This window comes from Meles meles, chromosome 7 (assembly GCF_922984935.1).
Source record: "Meles meles chromosome 7, mMelMel3.1 paternal haplotype, whole genome shotgun sequence".
Lineage (NCBI taxonomy): Eukaryota > Metazoa > Chordata > Mammalia > Carnivora > Mustelidae > Meles > Meles meles.
Genome location: NC_060072.1, coordinates 5771245 through 5784236, shown reverse-complemented (window position 1 = coordinate 5784236; position 12992 = coordinate 5771245).

The window sequence follows — 12992 nt, the reverse complement described above, 5'->3', positions numbered from 1 at the left end:
AAATAATTCAAAATAAAAGCATGTATTCCAGATGTTTGTCAGCCACAAAAGTGCACTTAGAAGCGGCATGAAAGAGGAGAAACAGAATTTTACAACCCTGCTCTGATACATTCTGGCTGCTTGGGCAGCCGCACAGCCCAGTCTCTCAATTACAGTTTCTCCCCAGAGAAACAAGAGTAATGATCATCTCTCAGGGGCAGAAGCGATTTTTAAATTCCTGGTGGCTAGCACCTAGGAAACTGTATGTCTTACCCCAGCCTGTGATTGTGTAGCATATGTACCATTCCAAAGAGTGTCGCCAGCAGCCAAAATACCGGAAGGCTTGAAGACAGCCACCGCCGAGAGACCAACAGAGAAGAGGAAAAAAAAAAATCGTGACCAATGTGAAGAATTAACTGGGAGGCAGATAACCGCACGAGGAAGAGACGGGAATTGGAGATACTTGGTGCTAATCCAATCTTGTTAAATCTAGTTTAAAAAGTCATCAAGGGCTTTGTACTGCCATCAGGATGAAAACCAGACTCCTTAGCATTTTTACTTTTTTTTTTTTTTAAGATTTTATTTATTTATTTGACACACAGAGATCACAAGTAGGCAGAGAGGCAGGCAGAGAGAGAGGAAGGGAAGCAGGCTCCCTGCTGAGCAGAGACTCCCTCCTTGCAGGAGCTGGGATCATGACCTGAGCCAAAGGCAGAGGCTTTAACCCACTGAGCCCCCAGGCGCCCCAGCATTTTTACTTTTAAAGTACTAAAAATCTGTCAGCCTTTTTCCAGTTTGGTATCTCTTGTGCTTAGAAAGACCCAGCCTCACAGGTTGTAAAAAGCATAACTTGTAAGAGGCCAAAAAGAAAATCAGCGAAATTAAGTGATAAATTGAAAATGTGTACATTATATGACAAAGCATTAGTTAATATCCACAATATGCAAAGAGTCTGCACAAATCAATAAGAAAAACTTTTAATTTGGAGGAAGAGATGGAACCACAAATCATACAACAAAAAGTAAAAAAAAAAAAGTTAACTAAAAATGTGGAAAGATGCCCAAATCACTAAAAATTAATGATGCTGAAATTTTCAATGAGGTGGGTTTTTTGTTTGTTTATTTGTTTTAAGATTTTATTTACTAGGGCACCTGATAACAACCAGTTGTTGAGTGTCTGCCTTTGGCTTGGGTCATGGTCCCAGGGTCCTGGGATTGTCCTGCATCAGGCTCCCTGCTCCGTGGGAACCCTGCTTCTTTCTCTTCCACTCCCCCTGCTTGTGTTCCCTGTATAGCTGTCTCTCTCTCTGTCAGATAAATAAATAAAATCTTTTTTTAAAACATTTTTTTGAGGGGCACCTGGATGGCTCAGTGGGTTAAACCTCTGCCTTCAGCTCAGGTCATGATCTCAGGGTCCTGGGATCGAGCCCCGCATCAGGCTCTCTGCTCAGTGGGGAGCCTGCTTCCTCCTCTCTCTCTGTCTGCCTCTCTGTCTACTTGTGATTTCTGTCTGTCAAATAAATGAATAATATGTTCTAAAAAAAACCAAAAAACATTTTTTTGAAAATATTTTACTTACTTACTTGAGAGAGAAAGAGAACAAGTGTGTTGAGGGACAGAGGGAGAGGGAGAAGCAGGCTCCCCAGTGAGCAAGAAGCCCACTGGGCCTGGATCCCAGAACCCAGGGATCATGACCTGAGCTTAAGGCAGATGCTTAACTGACTGAGGCACCCAGGCACCCCTCAATGAGGTGGTTTTGCTGACTAAATTAGCAAGCATTTAAAATCTACTTACAACTAATATTAGAAAGGATATGGAGAAAAGGCACTTGCATCCACTATTAATACAAATACAGCTTTTAGGAGGCTGACAATTTGTCAGTATTCATTAAAATTTTAACAAGTCTTATATTTAATTATATACTCTTTGACCTAAAAATACAAATTTTAGGTATTCATTCTATAGAAACTCACAAACAAAGATATACGTACAAGAGCATTTAATGCAGTATTTTTCTAATAATAAAAAGTTGGGGGGCGCCTGGGTGGCTCAGTGGATTAAGCCGCTGCCTTCGGCTCAGGTCATGATCTCAGGGTTCTGGGATCGAGCCCCACATCGGGCTCTCTGCTCCACAGGGAGCCTGCTTCCTCCTCTCTCTCTGCCTGCCTCTCTGCCTGCCTCTCTGCCTGCCTCTCTGCCTGCTTGTGATTTCTGTCTGTCAAATAAATAAAATAAAAAATAAAAAAAAAAAAGTTGGAAGGAATGTAAATGTTTAGTAGCTTAAGTCTGGCTTGCTAATTTAGGCTCATCAATTTAATGAGATAGTATTTTACATAGTCAAAGGGATAAGGTGGATCTACGTATGCTGACCTGGAAATATATGCACGATATGTTACAAAAAAAAAAAGGCAAATTACACAACTATTTGTATAGTATGGCTTTTAAAATTGCTATGTATAGGGTGCCTGGCTGGCTTGGTTGGAAGATCCTATGACTCTTGATCTCAGGGTTGTGAGTTTGAGTCCCACGTTGGGGGTAGAGATTTCTTAAAAAAAAAAAAAAAAATTTTTTTTTTTTTTTTTTTAGGGGCACCTGGGTGGTTTAGTCATCAAGCATCTGCCTTCGGCTCAGGTCATGATCCCAGGGTCCTGGTATGGAGCCCCGCATCGGGCTCCCTGCTTGGTGGGAAGCCTGCTTCTCCCTCTCCCACTCCCCCTGCTTGTGTTCCCTCTCTGGCTGTGTCTCTCTCTGTCAAATAAATAAAATCTTAAAAATAAATAAAAATAAATTTTTAATTGAAATTTGTATGTATAAGCATCACATAAAATTTAAGAAGCATAAAAATTAAAATTAAAAAATTAAAATTAAAAAGCATTAAAAAGTCTGAAAAAATATGCACAATACTAAATCGTTTTTTTTTTTTAAAGATTTTATTTATTTATTCGACAGACAGAGATCACAAGCAGGCAGAGAGGCAGGCAGAGAGACAGAGAGGAGGAAGCAGTCTCCCCGCCAAGCAGAGAGCCCAATGCGGGACTCCATCCCAGGACCCCGAGATCAAGACCTGAGCCGAAGGCAGAGGCTCAATCCACTGAGCCACCCAGGCGTCCCTATACGAAAGCCTTTCTAATATTAGTTGTAACTATATTTTAAACGCTTGCTGATATAAAAGAGTCCTTCTGGGGCACCTGGGTGGCTCAGTGGGTTAAAGCCTCTGCCTTCGGCTCAGGTCATGATTCCAGGGTCCTGGAATCGAGCCCCACATCAGGCTCTCTGCTCCGCGGGGAGCCTGCTTCCTCCTCTCTCTCTGCCTGCCTCTCTGCCTAGTTGTGATTTCTCTCTGTCAAATAAATAAAATATTTAAAAAAAAAATAAATAAAGGAGTCCTTCTTTTTGGAAGTTGGGATAGAAGGTAGTTTCTCTTTTTACAGCCTATATTTTTTGCCTGAATTTTAGGAGTGCAAAAGTACTACTTTGTAATTTTTTAAAGTTTAAATAAAATAAAGAAACAAACTGTTTTCAATTTTGAAAGGGCAGACTGAACATAATGTACTTCTCTTCACACCCCGAAATCTCACTGAAATGACAGAAGAAATAGAAAAATACAGAAGATAAAATCATTCAAGAGTCTAAATAGCAAAGGCATCCAAATAGAGAAATTCCCCTAAAGGTTAAAGGTTTTGTCTTAAGGGCACCTGGGTGGCTCACTGGGTTAAGCCTCTGCCTTCGGCTCAGGTCATGATCTCAGGGTCCTGGGATCGAGCCCCACATCAGGCTCAGCAGGGAGCCTGCTTCCCCGACCCCCACCTCTCTCTGCCTGCCTCTCTGCCTACTTGTGATCTCTCTCTCTCTCTCTGTCAAATAAATAAATAAAATCTTTATTTAAAAAAAAAAAGGTTTTGTCTTAAGATCATCTGTCTCTTCCGGGCGCCCGGGTGGCTCAGTCTGTTGAGCATCTACCTTCGGCTCAGGTCATGATCTCAGGGTCCTGGAATCTGGCCCCGTGTCAGGCTCCCTGCTCTGCCTCTTCCTCTACCCCCTGCTTGTTCTCTTCTCTTCTCTCTCTCTCTCAAATAAAATCTCTTTTGAAAAATCGTCCGTCTATATCAGGCCATCTGTAGTTGCTAAGGACAGATTTGCTCTATGGCGTTGTCCCTGGTGCTGGTGGGTCCGGCAGGCAGGGCAAGATTCATTGCCCACATCAGGGATTCCCCTGGGTAGAGCGACATGGGAGCTGTGGACATGGGAGCTGTTACGTCGCGGTGTCACAACACAGGTAACTGCAACTCCGGTTTGTATGTCTTGAAGGGTAATAATTGCACAAACTACTAAGTTGAAATTGTGCCAATGTAAATACATTGGTTGTTAAGTTCTTTTCAAGGGCATTATTCTCTTGAAATGCTAAGGTATTTAAATTACAGAAACAGCCTTTACCCAGAAAAGATCAGTTTCCAGACGGGGTTTCCGCATAAATGCCCATCTCTACCGATCTGTGACATCGCTCCGAAACTAGAGGAGATACTCCCGACAGACAAAATACTGAGGAATTCTTGCCAGATGATGTAAGAACAGATGAATGGGGCAACCCCCCGTAAAATGAGGACAAATATTCCCAAAGAAGCAAAAGAGGGCCGCTCCAAAAAACGTGCATTTTCTGAACAAAAAACCCTGGAATGCCCTGGAGATAAGAAGCAAGAGGGAGTGTGGGGAAAATACACGTGCGGACAGTTGGCCAGAAAGTTTATTAATGGAATGAATGAATGGGCGGTTGGTCTGCCTCCCCAGAGAGCAGTCTCACATTTAGGCTGAGGCTGTGGTCTTCGACGACTCAGGCCACCATAACAAATCACCAGAGACTGGTTGTCTTCCACACACCACGAACTGATTTCTCGAAGTTTTGCGGGCTGGGGAGCCCAAGATCAAGGCACAAGCAGATGTGGTGTCTGCTGAGAACCCCACTTCCTAGTTCATAGACAGTCTCCTTGCCTGTGTCCCCACGCGGCAGGAGGAGGCGAGGGAGCTCTCTGAGGTCTCTTTTCTTTGTATGGGAACTAATCCCATTCATGAAGGCTCTACCCTTGTGACCTAATCACCTCCCAAACGCCCCACCTTCCATCAGCATCACACTGGGGATTAGAATTGCGGCTCCTGAATTTGGGGGAAATGTAAGCATTCCGTCCATCGCCCCATGAGAATAAATAGTTCTTAAAAGACAGAGTTCAGGGGCGCCTGGGTGGCTCAGTGGGTTAAAGCCTCTGCCTTGGGCTTGGGTCATGATCCCAGCGTCCTGGGATCGAGCCCAGCATCCGGCTCTCTGCTGAGCAGAGAGCTCTGCCTACTTGTGCTCTCTGTCAAATAAATAAATAAAATCTTAAAAAAAAAAAGCAGCTCAGACAGAAATATTAAAGAACACAAAGGCACAAAACTCAGCAAAAGGAGATCTGCATACCAAGGAAATAGAGTTAACAGAGTTACTATTCTAGGTCAGGAGATAGCAAACCACCGGCCAAGTCATGCCTGCCATATTTTTGACAATTCAAGAAAACTAAGACCGGTTCAATGATTGGACAAGAGAGCACAAGAGAGCACACTAACTTTGAACCGCAATTAAGCGAAATCTATCCCCCTCCTGGTCCCCGCCCCCCCAAACTCCCTTACTCTCATTGGTGGACCTGTATTTACTAAAAAAGAAAAAATTACATTCAATCATGTTTTTAATTTCATCAATTAAAAAGTGAAAATTTGGGGCACCTGGGTGGCTCAGTGGGTTAAGCCGCTGCCTTTGGCTCAGGTCATGATCTCAGGGTCCTGGGATCGAGCCCCGCATTGGGCTCTCTGCTCCACAGGGAGCCTGCTTCTGCCCGCATCTCTCTCTGCCTGCTGCTCTGCCTCCTTGTGATCTCTGTCTGTCAAATTAAAAAAAAAAAAAAAAAAAAAAAAAAGTGAAAATTTGTTTAAGTTGTGAGTGGTACAGCCTGGATTTGAAGCCCAGAAACCCGACCATTCACACTATTGCCTGGAAAATAAAGGCCACCTCCTGGAGAGACTGGTGCATTTCCTAGCCTTGATGGGAGGACTCCCCCACCCTCCCGACAAGCTCCTCCAAGGGTCTCACCATTTCCACTCAGCGCCATCTAGTGGAACCAGCGCGACGCGCAGCCCCGGGGGCTCTGAGTTCCCACCCACCAAGGTGCGGTCACTCCGGGCCTGGTCTCTCCAGGGGCTCCAGGCCTCAGTGTTCTGTCCCTGTATTTATTGGGGAGGGGGGAGCACAAGCAGGAGGACCTGCAGAGGGAGAGGAAGAGGGGAGCCCGACAGGAGCCTCAATCCCAGGACCCTGAGATCATGAAATGAGCCGAAGGCAGGTGCTTAACCGACTGAGCCACCCAGGCGTCCCTGTACCCTCCCACTTTTTACAAAAATTACGGCAAAATAAATATAACATAGAATTTACCATCTCAACCATTTTTAAGTGTACGGTTCAGGAGTGTTAAGTGTATTCAAACTGTCGTATAACTAATCCCCAGAACCTCATCTAACCTTGCAAAACTGAAACTCTACCCAATGAACAATGACTATCCGGGTCCTCTCCCCGCCCCACCCCTACCCCAGGCAACCGCCGTTGTACTTTCTGTCGCTTCGAATTTGACTACTCGAGCGACCTTATATAAGTGAAATCAGACACTATTTGTCTTTTTGTGACTGAACACAAGGCCCTCAAAGTCCCATCTGTGTTATGGCAGGTGTCTGGATCGCGTTCTTTTTTTTAAAGGTGAATAATATTCCATTGTGTGTATAAACCACATTTTGCTTGTCCATTCATCAGGCCACGGGCATTTTGGTTGTTTCCACCTTTTGATTACTGCGAATAACGCTGCTCTGAGCACGGGTGTGCAAATATCTGTTCAAGACCCTGCTTCCAGTCTTTCCAGATATCTACCCCGGAGGGAGCCGCTGGCTCACGCGGTAAGTTAATTTTAATTCTTTGAGGAACCACCGTACTGTTTCCCACGGCGGCTACCCCATTTTATATGCTCACCAACAGGGCACAAGGATTTCAGGATTTTTTCCATATCCTTGGCAATACCTATTTTCTGGGTTTCTTTTCATTTTTGTTTTAAATAGCAACCATCCAAATGGATGGGATAAAAAAGCAGAGTCAAGGACTTTGATGGAGCCCCAGCCCCTTGCTCTGAGGCATCGTGACCCCCTCCCACCCCCGTGCCACTGTAGGAGCCGGGTCCTCACCCTCCCCAGGCCCAGGATCCAACCACCCACTAGCACCCAGCGCTGCCCCAGGGCCACCCCCAGGCTCTGGCTTATGGGTGTTTCTAACTCCCCAACCTCAGCACCTTGTGGAATGGAGGCCAGAAGGCGGGGCTTGGTGGCCAGACAAAGGGGTTCCAGACTGAGGGGCTGTGCACCGGGAGCCCAGCTCTGGCTTTGTTATGACCATTTCTGGCAAGTGGGGGGGGGGCGGGGTTGGGGGGGGAGGTAGGGGTTGAAGTCCTGAGAGCAGGCTGCCTGGCCTGGGGCCAAAGGAATAGAGTCCGCGGGGGGGGGGGGGGGTCAGAAACGGGGAGAACAGAGATGGGGACGGCGTGGAAAGCGGGGTTACCTGCTGGAAAGGGCCGGCCCCCGAATAGGCCCTTTCTAGGAGTGAGACACAACCCCCGTGGGCTGTGAGCTCTGTTTAGTGGGTCGTGACCAACATTAAAAAGCAAACATTAATTCATTCAACAAATAATTACTGAACGCCTATCCCAGGCTCTGCTCCGGTGGGAACAGCACACATTCCTGCGGGCAGAGCGAAGGATAAGCTGGTAGATGAATAAAGGCAAATGAACCAACTGGTGTATGAAGAGATACTCGCAGCTCTGCTGGGCCAGCGACTTCTGACCTCCCCACACCCACACTCGCGTCTGGCCTTCATCCCCTCCATCGTCTGCAAGTTTCTCCTGCCCAGTCCCCTTTCCTTCCTCTCTTTTCTTCAGAATCAGTGGTGTGTCTTCTCTGACCCAAGCCCCTTGCACACCTGTCCTTTCCGGCCATCCCCTGCCATGCTGTCCCCCAGAGTGTCCCTACCTCCTCTCCCACACACCAAGGCCCCCTCGAGGTCCACATGGCTGAGCAGGAAAGAGCACTGGATTGGGAGTCCCACCGGCTTCCCTTCGAATCTCAGTTGCGCCAGCTCTCTGGCTGCAGAACCCTGGACAGAAAACGCAGTCCCTGAGCCCCTCGCTTTCCTGTCTCACGACCCTTGTCCCAGGCTTGGCACATGACCGGGAACCTGGCCTAGGAGTAGTGGGAAGGGCCTAGGATGCCGCGTGGCCCCGTCCAGGAGCCTGGGCTTGTGGGAGCTGGGCCCAGCTTTCCTCCTGTGCCTAGGTCAGGGCTGGCACAGGGTAGCTGAATGAGGAAGGGGTTTGGGGACCCCTGGGTCACATGGCCTCTCCAGCCTCATCTAGCTAGGTGGCCTGGACCAGAGACAGCCGAGGGTGGAAATCATTCACCGGCAACGTGGGCCTGAGAGGACCTTACGGGGTCGAAAGCCGTCCGGCTTCTGTGCTACCCTCCGGAGACCATCCTCAATGCCGGGAGCTGGCGGGAGGCATGGGCTGTGTGCTAGTGAACAGCCGGCCGGCCAGGCCGTTTCTGTGGGGGCCCAGTTTTCCCTCCTGGCCCCCCTCCTGCCCTTCCCTCCCATTCCTGAGCCTGCGGGGACCTTGCCCCCATTGCCCTCAAGTTGGGATCCCCCAACTGTCCCCTCACCCTGGGGGGTCGCAGGTGTTCAGACCCTCCAGCAGGTGAGGCTGAGTAGGTGTTTGTTTGGTCAGCGGTGGAGGAAAAAACAATGACCAAAGAATCGATTTATATCCCTGAAAGCCGCCCACAAGCTCTAGTTTTGAATACTTCGCTTCCTCTTTAAAACAGAACCATGGAGGGGGGGCGGTTTGCAGGCCACGTGGAATCCCAGGCGCAGGGGGCGGCTTCTAGTAGCATTCATGTCACTGTTATTATTCATTATTAATGAAAGAGAAGCACTCAGATGAGGACCCGTGTGTGTGTGTGTGTGTGTGTGTGTGTGTTCCCCTCACGACAAGCCCCGGGTTTGATGGGCAGGGATGGGGGTTGAGGAGTCCAATGGAGTCCAAACCTTCCCTCCAGACAAATCTCAGATTCGTGGGAGATCGCGTGCCCCACCCCACCCTCAGCACTGAGCCAAAGCCAGTGAGAGCGATGGGGGGGCTGCTTCTCCCAAGAACCGGGGTCCTGCCCACCCCCCACCCCCCGTCCAGTGCCAGTGAGGCTCAGGAATGGAGCCCTCGTCCGCACCGGTGTCCGGTCCAGTCCTCTGCGCAGGGCTCTGCAGGGAGCACTGCGGGATGGAGGGAGGGGACGCCAGATCCGGGGGGCTTTGAGCCCAAGTCCGGGGGACTCCGAGTTTGCCTCTGTTGCTCTCGTCGCCGCTGGCGGTGACCAGGCTGTGCACGACCAGCAGGGAAGGCAGAGTGCCCGTGGACGTGGAGGAGGCTGAGAAGTAGGGACGCAGCTCCGGGAACTTGGAGCCCAGGTGGCGGGAGGGGGAGGCCAGTCACCCGTCTGCCTCGCCCCCTGCCTGCGACTGCTCAGTCTGGGCCCCTCACGACTGGGAAGGACAAAGGACAGCTCCCTGAGTGTGTGAGCCCCAGGGCTCCCCTCTCTCGGTGGGTACCTGACTCTCTCTCCAGGGCCCGGGCTCTGCTCTCCGGGCTCCGGGGGCCTCAGTTTCTCCAGCGAGAAGGATCCGCGCACTTCACCTGGCAGGACTTTTGACAAGATGGGGTTTAACCTGCGCGAGGGGACGGATGCTGATGTCAGGAGCCCTCGTTCCTCCCTCCAGCACCCCCCACTCTACCCCTCACCCCTGCAAACTGTACCAGAGGCAGTTGTGCCGGACGCAGGAGCGAGGAGGCGGGCAGGGGTTGGGTGTTGGTAAGAAGACCAGAGAAAATTCCTGCCAATGAGTGAAGCTACCAGACCGCAGGCAGGAAAATGTGAGGCCAGTTCCCTGCTGCGGGGTCCGTGACGTCCGGCGGTGGCCCTCTAAGGTTGACGCCTGTGCGGTACTGAAGGAAAATGAGGCAGGCAGAGGCGAGGAGGCAGGTGGAGATGAGGAGGCTGGCCCAGGCCCCGCAGGGCGTCAGGGGCCCGCACAGACCTGGCACAGGCGCCGGAGAATATTCTCCTGGGCAGACTCCCTGAAACAGGCGCACGCTCCTGGACAGGCTGTACTGGGTATTCTTTTTCTCCCGTGCCCCAAACTTCCAATTCCACCTCCAAAACGACCCACGTATCAGAACAGGATTCAGGGCCCTAGGCCATTTGCTGAATACTTTCCCCCAGTTTCATCCTCCCCTCTGGATGCTGAGTTCCCTGAGGCAGGGGCTGTCTATACCCCGTGTTGCTCCCAGAATCACACTGCTCCGTGGAGATGCCACAGGGAGGTTTGGGAATGAATGAATGACCTTGAAATTGGGAATTGGACATACCCGAGTTCACAGTTTTTTTGTGTGGAATATTTTTTGGTTTTGTTTTGTTTTTTTTGCAGTATAACTTTGGGGCAGTTGCTAACCCTCTCTGAAGTCAGCTTCCTCATCTGTGAAATGGGTTCACAATATACATTTCACCAGATTACACAAGAGAAATAGAATAGACCCTCCCAGACCCAATGCAGACTAAGCAGTGAGCCTCCAGCCCCCAGTGGGCACCCAGCCCAGGCCTCCTTCAGGCTCATTGGCTCCCAGAGCGCTCAGCCCAGTCCTTGATGGAGGTGATCCTTCTTGCCACCTGGCTTGGCTAGAAGCTCCCTCCTTTTTTTTTTTTTTTAAGATTTTATTTATTTATTTGACAGACAGAGATCACAAGCAGAGAGGCAGGCAAAGAGAGAGGAGGAAGCAGGCTCCCTGCTGAGCAGAGAGCCCGATGAGAGGCGCAATCCAGGACCCTGGGATCACGACCTGAGCAGAAGGCAAAGGCTTTAACCCACTGAGCCACCCAGGTGCCCCTAGAAGCTCCCTCCTTCTGAGGCAAAGAGCCAGACTGGCTTGGATGGTCCAGCCTCCATACCTCTGCTCACACCATTCCTTCTACCCAGACTGTCCTTTAGCGAGGATCTGGGAGCTAGGACATATGCGTTTGGCACATTCTGAGATACTTACCAGGCTGCCCTTCGAGCCGTGTCTATGTGTGTTCCCAGCACAGGTGCCCAAGAAGAAGGGGCTCCCCATCCCCCACGCCTTTGCAACACCGCGTGTCATCCAAAGCTTGATGGCTGGGTTGTACCTCTGTCGCTTTTATTTGCGTTTCCTTCATTTTAGTGGGACAATCATAACACATAGACTTCCTCAGAAGAGAGGACAAGCAAGATGACAGATCTTGAAGGAAAAAGAAGTTTCCAAAAACCTGTGGTCCCCACCCCCCCGCCCTGGTTTCTTCTCATTTTCCAAAGCTGGAGCGGGGATGTTTGAGACAGCTGTGCCTAGCAGTCCCGAGACAGGGAACCCTGCAGGCCTGGAAGGAGACACGAGGTCCCAGTCAGCAGCACCCTCCCCCATCACCTGTCCGACTTCACTTTCCTCCTCTGTGAAATGGGAACAACTGTACTTGTCCCATAGGTTGTGGTGTCCCATGGGTTGGGAAGGGCTAGGGAAGGCGACAATCACTCATCTGTGAACCACACAGCTACAGGGCACAATGGAGTGAAAGCGTCCCTGGGCCCCACCCTCTCGCGGTGTATGGACCACAGGAAGCCGGACTGGGAGAGGTCCTTCTTGGGGTGCCCCATCCCCCAGAGCAGAGATGTGGGCCGCGGCGGCCCGGATGGTGGGGCCCGCCCATCCTTGTGCAGCACGGGTGTGCGCCCTGGTCGAATCTGCTGTTCTGTTTTGAAAAAATCTGCTATCTCGCTGATAAACTCAGCTGTCAGAAGGGATGTTATTTCTGGGCGAAAGGAGATTCTGCACGACCAGGCCTCCTTCCTGCCCGCAGCCACGTGGGCCTGGGCCCTCCTGCCAGACCTGACTTGAGTGATAACCGGGGGCCTTGAACCTGCCCCTGGCAGGGAAGAGCGGTGGCCCCTGCTGCGGGTGGCCCGCAGCCCGCTGCCCGAGACCCCCACCATGCCTCTGCGGCGCGTATCACCCCCTGGCTGACCCCGGATTCCTGGAATTGTCTGATGGAGCGGAGGCCTGTTCTCCGTCCCCCTGACAGGCTGCGTGAGATTAGGTTATTTTGGTCAGCCGAGCCTTTTGGTTTTTTGGCCCGAGCGCGCGTCTATTAAATTCTCGCGGCCCTGAGTTGAGTGGCCTGGCTGGTTGAGCCTCCGTAATCTGCTTGAATGCACGGGTCCCGTTTTCGGCTGTGATGCTCTCCCTGTCCCCGGCGAAGCTGGCCCCTCCAGTTCCAGGACAGGCTCGCCCTGCCAAGTCCTCCTGGCAGCCGAAAATCTGGGACTTAATTAGAATCCTCACGCTGGGCTGTTTCGAGTCTGATGCAGTGGGCTTTGTTCTGTTTAATCTCGTTTTGTAGGATCACGTTTTAATTTACATACCAAAAAAACCTTACAAATTGCTTTCAGATCGTAAGAACTCAGCAGGATGGGTGTTTTATATATACGCAACCCGCGATCACCCTCCGTAGTAGCCCAGAACGTTCCCCTGTGCCCCTTCCAGCCCGTACCCACCCCCGCCTCCAGACCTCACCGCTAGTCTCCCTTCTACCACCATAGATTAGTTTCACCGGTCGTTGAACTTTGTATAAATGGACTTGCACAGTACGTTCTCTCCTTACGTCTGGCTCCTTTCAGTCATCATAATGTCTATTAAAAAGTTATTGTTTTATGGCCAGAAACACAATAGATGTTCACTGGAAAACTTGCAAATAATGTACAAGAAAGAGGTCGAAAAAAACTGCTTGATAACGTCCACGCCTATTAATCAGTCTTGACCTTCTGGTACGTTCCTTATAGATCTT